The sequence below is a fragment of the Dermochelys coriacea genome, chromosome 9 (genome assembly GCF_009764565.3).
Source record: "Dermochelys coriacea isolate rDerCor1 chromosome 9, rDerCor1.pri.v4, whole genome shotgun sequence".
NCBI classification, from domain to species: domain Eukaryota; kingdom Metazoa; phylum Chordata; order Testudines; family Dermochelyidae; genus Dermochelys; species Dermochelys coriacea.
The window spans coordinates 42467096-42479892 of NC_050076.1; the positions used below are offsets into that span (position 1 = coordinate 42467096).

General features: G+C 38.8%; 1 long non-coding RNA gene across 1 annotated transcript; it reads right to left on the minus strand.

Annotated features, from left to right (window-relative positions):
• Nucleotides 1-1283: 1283 nt before the first annotated feature.
• Nucleotides 1284-4688, minus strand: LOC119861553. Its single transcript, XR_005294939.2, has 3 exons — nucleotides 4584-4688; nucleotides 4157-4342; nucleotides 1284-2455 (listed from the first exon to the last, which is right to left on the minus strand). It is a non-coding gene; the product is annotated as an uncharacterized LOC119861553 (long non-coding RNA).
• Between the last annotated feature and the right edge of the window lie 8109 nt (nucleotides 4689-12797).

Consider the following 12797-nt stretch of genomic DNA (forward strand, 5'->3'; position numbering starts at 1 on the left):
CTATCTGTAAAGTGCATAGAATACTTACAATCTCACAAGAGTGGTGTGAATCTTATTTAAAAAATATTAAGTAGGAATAATCATGAATTTTTTATTAACTGTTTTGTTGGATAATACCAATCCATTAAAATGGTTTGTGGGAAAGGGTTGCTTTTGACAAACTTCCCTTCTGAAAACTTTTTTGGGGAAAAAATGTTGTCAAATTGTTGAAACATTCTGTTTTGACATCCTTGACACAAAACTTTTACATATGTAAAATTATGTTTCGTTTCAAAATTTTAAGTTAATTTGTAGTTTAGAAGAACCTGAATTTTTTTTAAAGTTAAGCCAAAATTAAACATTTTGAAGTCATCAAAACAAAAAGATTCCTAATGCAAAATATTTGTGAAATCTCAAATTTCTCAGAGAACAGGAAAACAGTTTTCCATCCAGATCTATTGACAAGGTGTTTTTAGATCCGCAGATGAAACATGCTATAGTGTCCTGATCCTGTTTCCACTGTAGATGCTGGCAAAATTCCCATTGAATTCAATAATGGAGACGACCAGTCACTGGCCTATAAGTGTAAGCATTTGGAGCATCCAGACTGTATGTTTGCAATACCCACATTCAGACTGCCAAAGCAAAACAGGATACCAGTATGCTAAATTCAGCTTTAGAGTACCTGCTCCAATGCATTCTTTGAAAACAAAATTCAAAAACCAGAAAGCAGTCTTTGTGAAAAGTGTTTTCCTATGAACATTGTTACTTGACATTATCAACTCCATCGCAGAGGCCCTGCATACTAGGATACCCACAGCATAATTTGTTTTACCCTCTGTTTAAAAAATACAAAACTTGAACCCCATTCAAGTTAAGACAGTCATCAGTAAACTCATCATGAGAACCATTAGACTAATTTAAAATGAAATAGAGCAACTAATTGCCTCTTGCTCTGACAAATTGACTATCCAACAATAATGAACTTTATCTCATTAATTTTGATGTTTTACCCTTCTTGTTATACCTTTCTACTGAAGAAATAATGTCCTAAGGCCAAAAATAAACTGATAAAAAGTAGAAGGAAACTATATCTGTTGCGGTAATGGTTCTCATCAGCAAACTTTACCTAAAAGGATGTGCAATCTCACCTAGTTTTCAAATATTTTCAGTTCTTTTAAGGCTTTTTTATAATTTGTGAATCAAGAAGAATCTCAATAAAGAATGTATAGGACAACCAAAGAAGAAAACCAATAAAGTTTAATGCTAGAACTATTAACTCATAATGCAAGACTGTTTCCAAAACCACATCTGTAAAAGTCCTCAGTTGACACAGCAGGTGTAAATTTATAATCCTGATACCAGGGAAACCAAGGGCAAAACTCGCAGTGACTTCAAGGCGATTTCAGAGGAGCTATGCCAATTTATGCTAGCTGAGGTTGTGGTCCCATCTTTGAAAATGTGTGAATATGCTTATTATTACTAAACTATAACTATTATACTTATATTGCAGTAGCACTTAGAGCCATAAATGCCAGGAAATATGCTGAAATAATATACACTTACATTGCATTTTTCTTCTGTATAGCTCATTACAAATCTAACACTGGTCATAACACTGCACTATTGTTGCTGCCAAAAATCTTTCATGCAAGTAGGTGGGCGTTTTGAATGCATCAGGATCAGGAATGCAGAAACAGATCCATTCACTTATGAAGTACTAGCCTAAATTTCAGAAGTGACAGTGATTTTGGATGCCTAACTTGAGATATTTTAAGGAGGCCTTATTTTCAGCAAGTGGCAAGTGCTGAGCACTGGCATCATGTTATGGACATCTGTCCATCAGAAATTGCACAAAGGTTACAGACTTATTTCACATAGATCATCACATATTAATCTCTTATTGTTTTGGGCATCATTTGGACCACTGACTCAGGAGGTGATATGCTTCACTGTATGTTGCTTGACTAATCCCTTGATCTCTCCAGGCCTCTGGAAAATAATCCCAACAGTGGATTTTTGTTTAATCTTAAAGTGCTTAACAAACATTAATTTCAAAGCTCAGTGTGGAAACAAACCTGAATTTTATTCTGAAGGTGAGCTTTTGGTCACTTGACTGGTTGGCTTCTATTCAGAAAGATTAATGAAATTCCATATTGGGGTTTGTCCAAGGTCACTTATCCATCAGTTCTAAGTCTTTTTCTATTATCTCTGTTCCCCAGTTGTTAGCTGGTTTATTTTACATGTTGGTTAAATTTCTTCCTAAAGACATTCTTCAGTTGGTTAAGTAAGTCACAGGGGTCTGAGGTTCACTGACTAGAATTGAGAAGTCTTGGCACTAGATATTTAGGGACAGGTTTCTGAAAGAGCTTGGGGTCCAATTTTCAAAAATGCTCAATGACCAGTGGTGCACCCATTTGCTGAGTCCTGTTGAAAATCTGGCCCTTGATAGGCAGAAAATATCCTGAAGAAACAGCTAGATAAAAAGATATTTAGGAACTCAAAGAGAAACTGTTAAACAGGTAGAAGAAATCCCCTCACATAAATATAAGAAATATATAAAAAATCATTTATAATCTTCAGCCTGTCTTCCCCAGTTTTTTGTATGAGGCCTAAATTAACAATGTACTCTCAACACAATATACCATTATTCTTATTTTAGTGCGTTTCATGTCAATGTACTCTCAACACAATATACCATTATTCTTATTTTAGTGCATTTCACAATATAATCAATATAAACAAAGGTGCTGACAGGAGCTGCAGTTTAAACTGGTTTAAATCTGAATTTGACTTATGATTTTCCTCAGGGAAAAAGACTAAACAGTTTATGTTGATTAAGGTTTCTTAAAGCTGCAGTTAAATAATGAAAGCCATTTGTGTGTGTGGTTTTTTTTCCACAAGAAAATTGAATGTCTGGATATTAGTGACTGACAGTTTCATATGATGAATTTTTTTCTCTTGAAACAAAGAGTTAAAACCATTTCTGTTTCTTCACAAACTTTTTCTGGGTAGTTTCAATTTTCTAATTGTTACAAGGCCCTGATTCAGCATGCACCAAAAATGCCTTGTTAAGCATGCATCTAACTTTAAGCACATGAGTTAGTCCCTAGGGTTGCCAGGTGTCTGGTTTGAAAGTCTGTTTGAAAAGGGGACCTGACAGTGTCCAGTCAGATCTACTGACCAGAGACCCAAAGTCTGGCTACTGCAGACAGGAGAGGCGGGGACATGCTGGGTCATCACTCACACCACCCCCTACTCAGCCAGGACCTCCTCTTATCTTCATGGGGTGACTGCAGGTCCCAGCCCCAGCTGCGCTGTTGAATCCATCCCAACCCAGGCGGTAGCGGTGGCAGCAGGTGGAGGAAGAGTGGAAAAGCAGAGAGCGACAGTGAAAGTCGGGGAAGAGGAGCGAATGAGGGCCTTGGAGGAAAAGGTGGGGCGTGACCTCAGGTGAAGGGCCAGGGCAGGGATGGGACCTGGGGAAGGGGCAGGGCTTTGGGGGGAAATTGCGGGGCAGGGAAAATTCTGGCACTCCTGCTGGAGTGTCCAGTTTTTAAATATTACAAACTTGGCAACCCTAGTAGTCCCATAGAAATCACATGAAATCAATAGAACGATTCATATGCTTAAAATTAGGTGTATGCTTAAGTACCTTTCTGAAGTAGGACAACTTTAGTACCACATGCTGCTATCCTGAAAAATGAGTTTTGGGGTGCTGCTATACTAACTTTCCTATTGCCCCCTTAATCTGTTCTTCCTGAGGTAAAAGTTCCCAGGGTTTCTAAGTAAATACTCAAAGGACACAGATATAACCTTTCAATAAAGTAATTGAGACAGGCATTAATCTTTGTATTAAAGTATCTAATAATCCCATATACAGTGCATACTAAAAATACTAAATAAAGCACACAATCCTTGAGACACAAATTTCTTATTGCAAGTTAAAGAGCACTTGAACCATAATAGCATATAGTTCAAATGATACTAAATGAAGCAATTTGTTGCAAGTGGCCAATTTGCAACACATTGCCTACCGCAGATCTTAAATTGCTTTAAAGTTTACATAGATAAAATACAGTTAAAACATACACACCTCAATCACACACATATTAAATACTATAAAAACTATCCTAAACTAATAGTAAAACTATAATTAAAAGAATATTAAGCTTACTCTATCAACCTGTTGCTCCTTTCTTTTAAAAATCAAAGCACTGCTGGTGCTGTTCAGCTCCTGGTCAGTCAGTTTTGTTCCATTCCAGCTTTTCTTTCTCTCTCTCTGCAGCAGTTTGTCTTTTCTTACTAGCTCTTCGGCTCCTCCTGCACGGGTCTTGCCTCTTCAGACGCAGCCTCCGGACTCCTAAAAATGTTACAGGCAGTTGGCCTTTTATGCTACATTTTATGTTTACCTTTATATAGCTTCCTATTCTTGGTTACTGTAACCTCACTTGCACTTTCTCAGTCTTGACCATTATCTCCGAATTCTGATTGACAGGTCTGACCTTTAACACCAGTTGTGACCGGTATGACTGAGTTCTGACCACAGAGAGGCTTAATTGAATGACCTCCCTTTCTTTAACATGCTCAATATTGTTGCTTACTTCAAGTTAGGATTCTGCAACCTCTACACCACAGGTGCCAGCTTGACTTCCTCTGGGCCTGGGGGGTGCTCAACCCCACACTCTGCCACAGGTCCCATCCTCACCCCCCTCCCCCCTTCTCCCAGTCCGCACCCCTGTCCTTCCTCTTCCTGCCCATGCTCCACCCCAGGCCCCGTCCCACCTCTTCTCGCAAGTCCCCACCCTGCCTCTTCTTGCCCCCACCCCACCTCTTCCCTGCCTCTTCCCGCCTAGTTCCACCCCATCCCCTGAGCATGCCCTGACCCCGCTCCTCCCAGTGCCTTCTGCATGCCAGGAAACAGCTGATTGCAGCAGGCAGGAGGCGCTGGGGGGAGGGGGAGGAGTTGATCTGCAGGGCTACTGGCGGGCAGGAGGCACTGGGGCAGAGGAGGGAATTTGGCTGCTTGTGGGTGCTAAGCCCCCACTAATTTTTTTCTGTGGATGCTCCAGGGCTGGACTCCAGGTCTCCATGGAGTCGGCGCCTATGCCCTATACAGACTTGGCTTCTTGCCAAGGTGCCATCTTGGAAATTCTGGGCTTTCTGCCAGGGCACTTTTTTTTTTTTTTTAAAAGAAATCCTAAGTTCTTACTGAGCATGCTCAGGGTCCACAGCATCCATCTCAAGAGTGGAGTGATTTTTGGAGAATGGAGATCAGAAATACAAAGTAGAGACTGGAGAATTTTCTCTGGTAATAATGCCTAAGTACCTTGCTGTGTAGATTAATTAGATTAATCCTTGCATGGGATAATTCTTTGTTTTTAATTATTACTGTAAGCAGTTGATATTTTGAGGAGTTGTTTGAGTGGGTGGTCAGAGATTTCAAAACCCCTTCAACACACTTTATGCTGGATCATAAACCCCCAGAATGCTTGACGGGACTTTATGCCAGTCAACATAGGGTATGTATACACTGCAACGTAAGCCCAAGGTTTGAACTCAGGTTCAAGCCCAACCCCTGTCTATCTACACACAAATTGCAGGGTCCCAGGACCCAATGTGTGTGAAGCTTGAGTCAAGCTGGGACCCAGGGTTCAAGTCCTGTTGTTTTTCAGTGTAGACATAGCACCATTCAACTTGTGCTCTGGGAGTCCACCAAAAGTATCCCACAGTCTAATGGGCCAACTTTCTTTGTCCTCTCTTAATGCATGATTTAATAGATGTTTTAATAAATGGGTAATCAATTGTTATAGACTCCAGCAGATCAATAGATTGCTTATAACCAGGGTGTAGCATCGCAAAGAGTCACTGGTGCAGTGCCACCTGCTGGTTGTCTGGGAATTAGCTCTTTTCCAGATATGGAGCACCCTCTGCTAGTCATTGTCTTGCCTGCCACTGGCCCCTGTCCCCCCGGTGCCCTTTACCTCGTGGTTCTGCCCCAGAAGTACACCCACGCTCTGGGTGTCCCCTCCCAGGGGAACCCCCTATATTCTAAACCTACCTTGCCTCCGTGGCTACTGCCAGTCATCATCTAGCCCCCTTTCATAGACTGCAGTCTATAATGGCCACTCATCATTGGCAAGGGGTCAGGACCTGCTGCCTATCCCCAGGTTGCCACTCTGCAGCCCCAGTACTTTTAATAGGCCTTCACCAAGGCCTACAGCCTGGGGATTTACTAGGCTGGAGCTCCCCACCTCCCTTTCCCCAGCTCTGCTCCACTTCAGGTACCTCCCTCCCAGACAACTAGCCCTTCCCACTCCAGGGCTGGAGAGAGACTCCTTTGTCTCCCTGCCCCACAGCCCTTTTATAGGGCCAACTGTGGCCTGATTGGGCATGGCCCTAGCTGTGGCTGCTTCCCCAATCATCCTAGCTTTTCCCAGCCACAGCCCTCTCCAGGGCTGCTTTTAACCCCTCTTCTCCAGGAGTGGGGCAGCCACCCCACTACACAGGGTTTATGACTATCTGTAATACCATCTGTACATGCTCATATAACCATTTATAACAGAGGCTATTCATGACTGTAATATCCTTACACCCTCATACTTTTTAACCCTTTATAGATGATTTATACATGGAACCTTAAATTATGGCTGGAATTTGGTTATTTTTAAACTATATGTTTTTAATTGGATAATGGCACTTAAAAAGTCAGCTTTTGTAGAATAATCTACTTTCTCATTCCTATTGGTCATATTTGGAGAGTTTCAGTACTTCCTTTTTAATTAAGCCACGTGCTAAGTGAACGATTTAAACAAATTGTTGGATGAAATCCTGATCCTGTTGAAATTATGGCAAAACTCCCATTGACGCTGGTAGGCCAGGATTTTACCACTCCGAATTTAAGAGTTACTAGTAGGATTAAGTCAATAAAAACACTTTATTTTCAAATAAATAAACTAGAGGTATGAATATTATTAAGTCCTTCTGGCCAGTTGCCTAGCCCATAATCAGTTGGTAATGTATTGTAGGCATCACAGTAGAAGTAGATCCTGAGGAGAGATTTAGAGAAGGACAGAGTACTGGCCTTAAAGATTAATTTGGGGAGGGGAGCATCATGGAAAGCAGTATGAAGGTGCTTGCAGGAGAAGTTGTCAAGCAGTTGATGAAGGATGATATTACTGGTGGAATGGAATGGGTGAGGGATGATGCAGTAGAATTGATTGCTAACTGTAAAACGTGGTACTCTTCTAGGATAACCTTGTGTGTGTGGAGACTATGGAGGACATTCAATGTCATAGAAAACTGAACCTGAACCTTTGCATAAGCCTGCCTAAGTAGGAATAACTATATTGGAGTGACCATCTAATGATAACGAATAGGAAAATGTAACAAGGGCCCAACCCAAATCTGATTGAAGGCAACAAAAAGCCTCTTATTGATCTCATAGGGGTTTTGTCAGGTCCCAGTGGACCAAATAGGGTTCTTTCATTATAGCGTCACCAACACTACTCCAATGGCCAAATTATACCCTAGCATATGCAAGCATAGTTCCCACTAGCTCAGATTGTAGTGGTGCAGAAGCAGTCAAAGGGGAGTGGAAGAGGTGGGAATTGACCCCAATTATTTCACCTCAGTACTGAAAATAATTAATTCATATTAGAGAGCTGACAGTATTCATTTCAAGTTAGCACCAGGAGTAGCTAGCAATCACTGCACTTGAATATTAGCAAAGAAATGTTCCTTGCCTGGTGTCCTTTGATGACTGTGTTCTGAGAACTGAGTTGTAACTTTATGATTCTTTCTATGCAGCTATCATTTGAGTTTTGAACAATTTCTCATTGTACAAAGTATTGGAATTACTAAATTATCCACAACAGATAACAGATTTGTCTAACCCCAGTGTAATCTCTTCATATTGTGCCTAAATTTTTTTTTGAAAATTTGTCTGCAAAGCCGTTAGCAAATGGAATTTTACAATTGTGAATGCTGTTGGGTTACCATTTACATCAGTTTCTAGTGTAATTATCCTGTAACATAATCAGTTTCATAATAGTGGACAATACAACATCTCTGCTTTCAACAGCTTTGTCCCTTCCTTATGGAATTATAGCCATAAAGATTGAAATCTAATTTATTCATTAGCCACATTTTTCTCTACAAATCAAATCATGGGCTAGTTTTTTCCTACATCAGAAATATTTTTTTAAACTTTTGTTCATGTGCAATTAGATTAAAAACTTTGCTTTGCAAACTAAATAATAAAGAACTAATTGGACCTTGGTTGGGCTTGCAAGAGATTTTGTAAGTACTTTCAAGAGTGACATATAATTTAGATATATTTAGGATTGTCGTGGGGGGTGTTTATTTCGTTAGTAGTCTTTGAATATATGCAAACTTCATAGATTTCTGCCAAAACTTTTTCTACCTTCTCAGTTACATATAGGCTTGAAAGGATTAGATTTTTATCGGTAAATGTCAGTAAACTGTACACACACAAACTGATGGAAAAATATTTCCATGGATAATAATCAAAATTTACAGATAAGCACCGAAAGAAAAATGCTGCTTTAGAATTTATTAGAGTTTGATTTAAGAATATTTACTTTGTATATTTTGACATGTGATGTTGGCAATTTGTGTTTTAATGGTTATAAAGTTTTAACTTTTTTAACTCAACATCCACTCTCATTAAATAACTCTGACCCCACCCCCCCAATAATTTCCCACAATTGTGAAAATTTAAATTGATATACCTAAATGTATCCAAGAGATATTCCAGCTGTATATGAAATGCACCTAGTTCTGTACTCAAATCTTGGCATTCAAATCAGCAGCCCTAATACACATTTTTATTTGCTGTTAGTGCCCTTCACCTTTGTCTGCTTGGGCAAATAAGCTAGTTTCAAGACACAGCTTTTGTTGGGTTGCATAGCAGAGTGCACTTTGCCAATGTCATTGGTTTCTTTAAATGTGAAATGTATTTAGGATTGGCAGAATTTTATTTTTATATTTTTTGTAATTTTTACAGATATTATAAATGTTTATTTTTAAGCACTTTTTTATTTTTATTGATTTAAATTTTCACAGTTGCACAAAATTATGGGTTTTAAGCATTTTTTTCAAATTTTATTGACTAAAACTTTCAAAGTTTGGGAAATTATGGGTGAGGTGTCAGAATAATTATTTAATGACATTAGACATTTTACACTTGTGGGAAATTTTTGGGGGTGGAGTCAGAATTTAATGATAGTGGATGTTGATTTCAAAAAGTTAAAGCTTTATAACTGTTAAAACAAATTGTCAATATCACATGTCAAACTATACAAAGCAAATATCCTTAAATGAAACTTTAATAAGTTCTGAAGCAGCACTTTTCTTTTCCTATTTGTAAATGTTGATTATTGTTGTTTGTGTGCATATGTTGAAATCTTGTATACTAACAGAAATCTAATCCTTCTATACCTATTTAAGTGGTATGACTGCATCATCTGACAGTCAAATGGAGTTTACTCTGCATCTAGCTCATGTCATTTCTCCTAGAAATAAAAATCTAAGAAATCTCCAATATCAATTATATTCAGTATTTCATTTTCTTACTGTACTTGCAAATTATAAAGACTTGCCTATTCTAAAGCTCTATAATCTGTGATATTCTTTCAGGAAATACTTAATGCATCTAGATCAGCAGAAATCCAAAAATGAAGGCTGCATATCAGTGCAGGGTTGTTTCTTAAAGTTATGTTAAAAAAATCTGAAAAACTAGACTAAACTACTTTTCAGTAGCCATTATTAATCTCTTAGCTTTTTGCTGCAAGTTTGTTGATATGTTTTACCCTGCTGGCAATAGAAATCATGCAGTCCATCCACATTAGCTCTGAAAAATTACATTTCATAATAAGTCAGCTCAACTTTGTGGTTTTTCCACTGTGTTGGAAGACAGCAACATCCCATGGTTAGAGCAGTTGGCATCTTTGTTGTATTCCTAACTCTCCCTGATTTACTTTGGCATTTTTGGCCAGTAACATGCCCTCTCTGTGCCTTGATTTCCTCACCTGAAATTAACAGTCATAATCCTAAACCTCATTTGTAAAGCAGTTTGAGATACTTGAAGATATAAGTGCAAAAAATTGGATTATAATGACTATACACATATCAATGTTTAAAATGAAGTGAAGTGAAATTCCCCTGAAGTTAGAGCTATGCAGAAAACGAGAGACTTTTAGATCTTTTAGGTCAAGTTTTGTTCTATTACTGGCCAAATAGCAGTGTATTTTTAGGCAATATTTAGGTGACATTAGCTGGGGGACTCAACAGACTGTAAATTCTCTCCAGATCAGCACGATCTGCATATTAGCAACTGCAATTAACAATAGACTGTTTCCTGATTTTTCACGATGCTGAGTAAAGAGAAATGACCAGCTGCATCAATCTTGAGCTTTGGGGACATATTTTTTGTCACCTATCCTTCCAGTCTTTTGACATTTTTGAGCATAAAATAATACTATAGAAGCTCCCTTATTTGCTAGGTCTTCTATAGGAAATATCCTTGGGGCTAATTGGCTCAGAACACTTGAAAATGTATCCCTCTTCTGTCGTTGGCCTACAAGATTCCAAGGATATCTTTAGATAGCTCCACTATTAGATTTATTAAAAAAATCAGAAAGGTCAGTAAGTGCATGGGAAAGAAGATAAGTACAAGCAGTTAAGATAAATCCATGTAACAGTTCATTCCAATATGAACTTTCATCCTGATAAAAAGTTCTCTGGAATCAATGCTTGGACTTTTGTTTTACAATTCTTTCAGGTATTGAAACTGAACAACTGACAGATCCCTCCAAGTGGATCTTCTGAAAAGCCATGTTATTTCACTGAAATAAATGGTAGTTACATGGTTTGCATCAATTAAGGCAGTGTTTCCAAAACTTGGGACGCTGCTTTTTCAGGGAAAGCCCCTGGCGGGCCGGGCAAGTTTGTTTACCTGCTGCATCCACAGGTTTGGCTGATCGCGGCTCCCAGTGGCTGCGGTTCGCTGCTCCAGGCCAATGGGGGCGGTGGGAAGAGGCAGGCTGGTACATCCCTTGGCCTGCGCCACTTCCCGCAGCCCCCATTGGCCTGCAGTGGCAAACCACGGCCAGTGGGAGCCGTGATCGGCCTAATCTGCGGATGCGGCAGTAAACAAACCGGCCTGGCCTGCCAGGGGCTTTCCCTGAACAAGCGGCATCCCAAGTTTGGGAAACACTGAATTAAGGGAATGGTTTTTCAGTGGGAAACTTCTCCAGAGCCCTGCTACCTATTTGATTGATGAGAAAGTACTCAGAATAACTGCAGTGCCAGATGTGGATGGGGCAACTGAAAAGCCAAAGGCAAGTGATAAGAAGCCAGGTGACCACTGGAGCAGTGTCCCATTGAGGAAATTTTGTTGTTCTTATTTACATGTGGCATGAGACATAATATAAAGTGTACCACTAAGGTGCCTATGTCTGTTGGAGAATACAGACGTTCAAATATTTATAAGTAAAATAAAGTCTTATTGTCATTAATGGGATTTATTTTATTTGTTTAGATTCTACAGAAGATAGAGTGAAAAATTTGTTAAAATAACTAGTGTATTTAGGAGAAAATATATTCATCTACCTACAAATGACCATCTGTGTGTCAGCTATCAAAGCTGTGAAAGTTTGCTTGGAGACACATCAAATATAACATTGCTATTAACTTCCTTTTAACTCAGACATAACTGCCTCATGAAGCTGAATGTAAAACTCAAATTGCCTGACCTTTTAAAAAAATGTTTGTTCTTAACATGTACAATGAAATAGTGCATAGTGAATCCAAAATCTCCTACTATGGAATATTTGGGGAATTTCCTGGTTCTGTGCAAAGTAAATAGAGAGAGGTAATAGATACAGATTTAAAGAGAGAGAGAGAGAAAAAAAGAAATTAACAGTGGCCTTTGACAATAGATTTTTTAAAAAATCCAATATTTGGTTTAATTCTGCCTATCCCACCCTTTTGCTTTGTATAACAGATGCTCAGCAAACTAGATCCAAAACAAAAGGCAATAAAGATAAACAGCTGAACACTTAACAATTAGCTATAAAACTGTTTATGAATACTTTTTTCCCCTGAACTCTAAACTATTTTTATTACAAAAGGGAATCATTTGAATGGCTCTCTTTCATGCATATATTTTAAAAAGCACATACACCAATGTCATATTTCAGTGTCCTTGAGTAGTGCGTTGGCCTTACAACACCTTTCCTTACAAGCAAAGGCTATGAAGATAGAATGGTTCCCATATAAAATCTGTCCTGTCCCAATCCATTCTGGACTTTCTTTTCTGTTTTTATTGCTTGTCAAAAATCTGCTTCATTCCTGCAGTGATCAAACCAAAGATAAGAAGGGCTATAGACTGTAGTGATATTTTAAGTTACTTAGAGAGAAATTGTTGCCTTGGGTTCTCTGCTGCATGCACTAATGCATGAAAACTGCTCATGAGGGTATTGTGGACGTTCTTGCTTAGGGCCTGCACAAACTCCCATTGCAATCAATGGAAAGACTCCCTATGACTTCAGTGGGAGTTACATCAGATTCATAAATTGTAAACTCATGGAGGCAGGATGTGTCGGTGTGTATTTTGTCTGTGATACAGCACTGAATGCAGTATTGGCACATTGGAAATAATGTTAGTAATTATATCAGAATCCACCTCAATTTAGAAGATGCTCAGTGCTTGCTGTCTAAACCAAGCCCTACAGTAAAGTGTTTTAAATATGGAGTAAATATTTCAAAAGTGCCTAAGTGACTTGGAAGTTTAA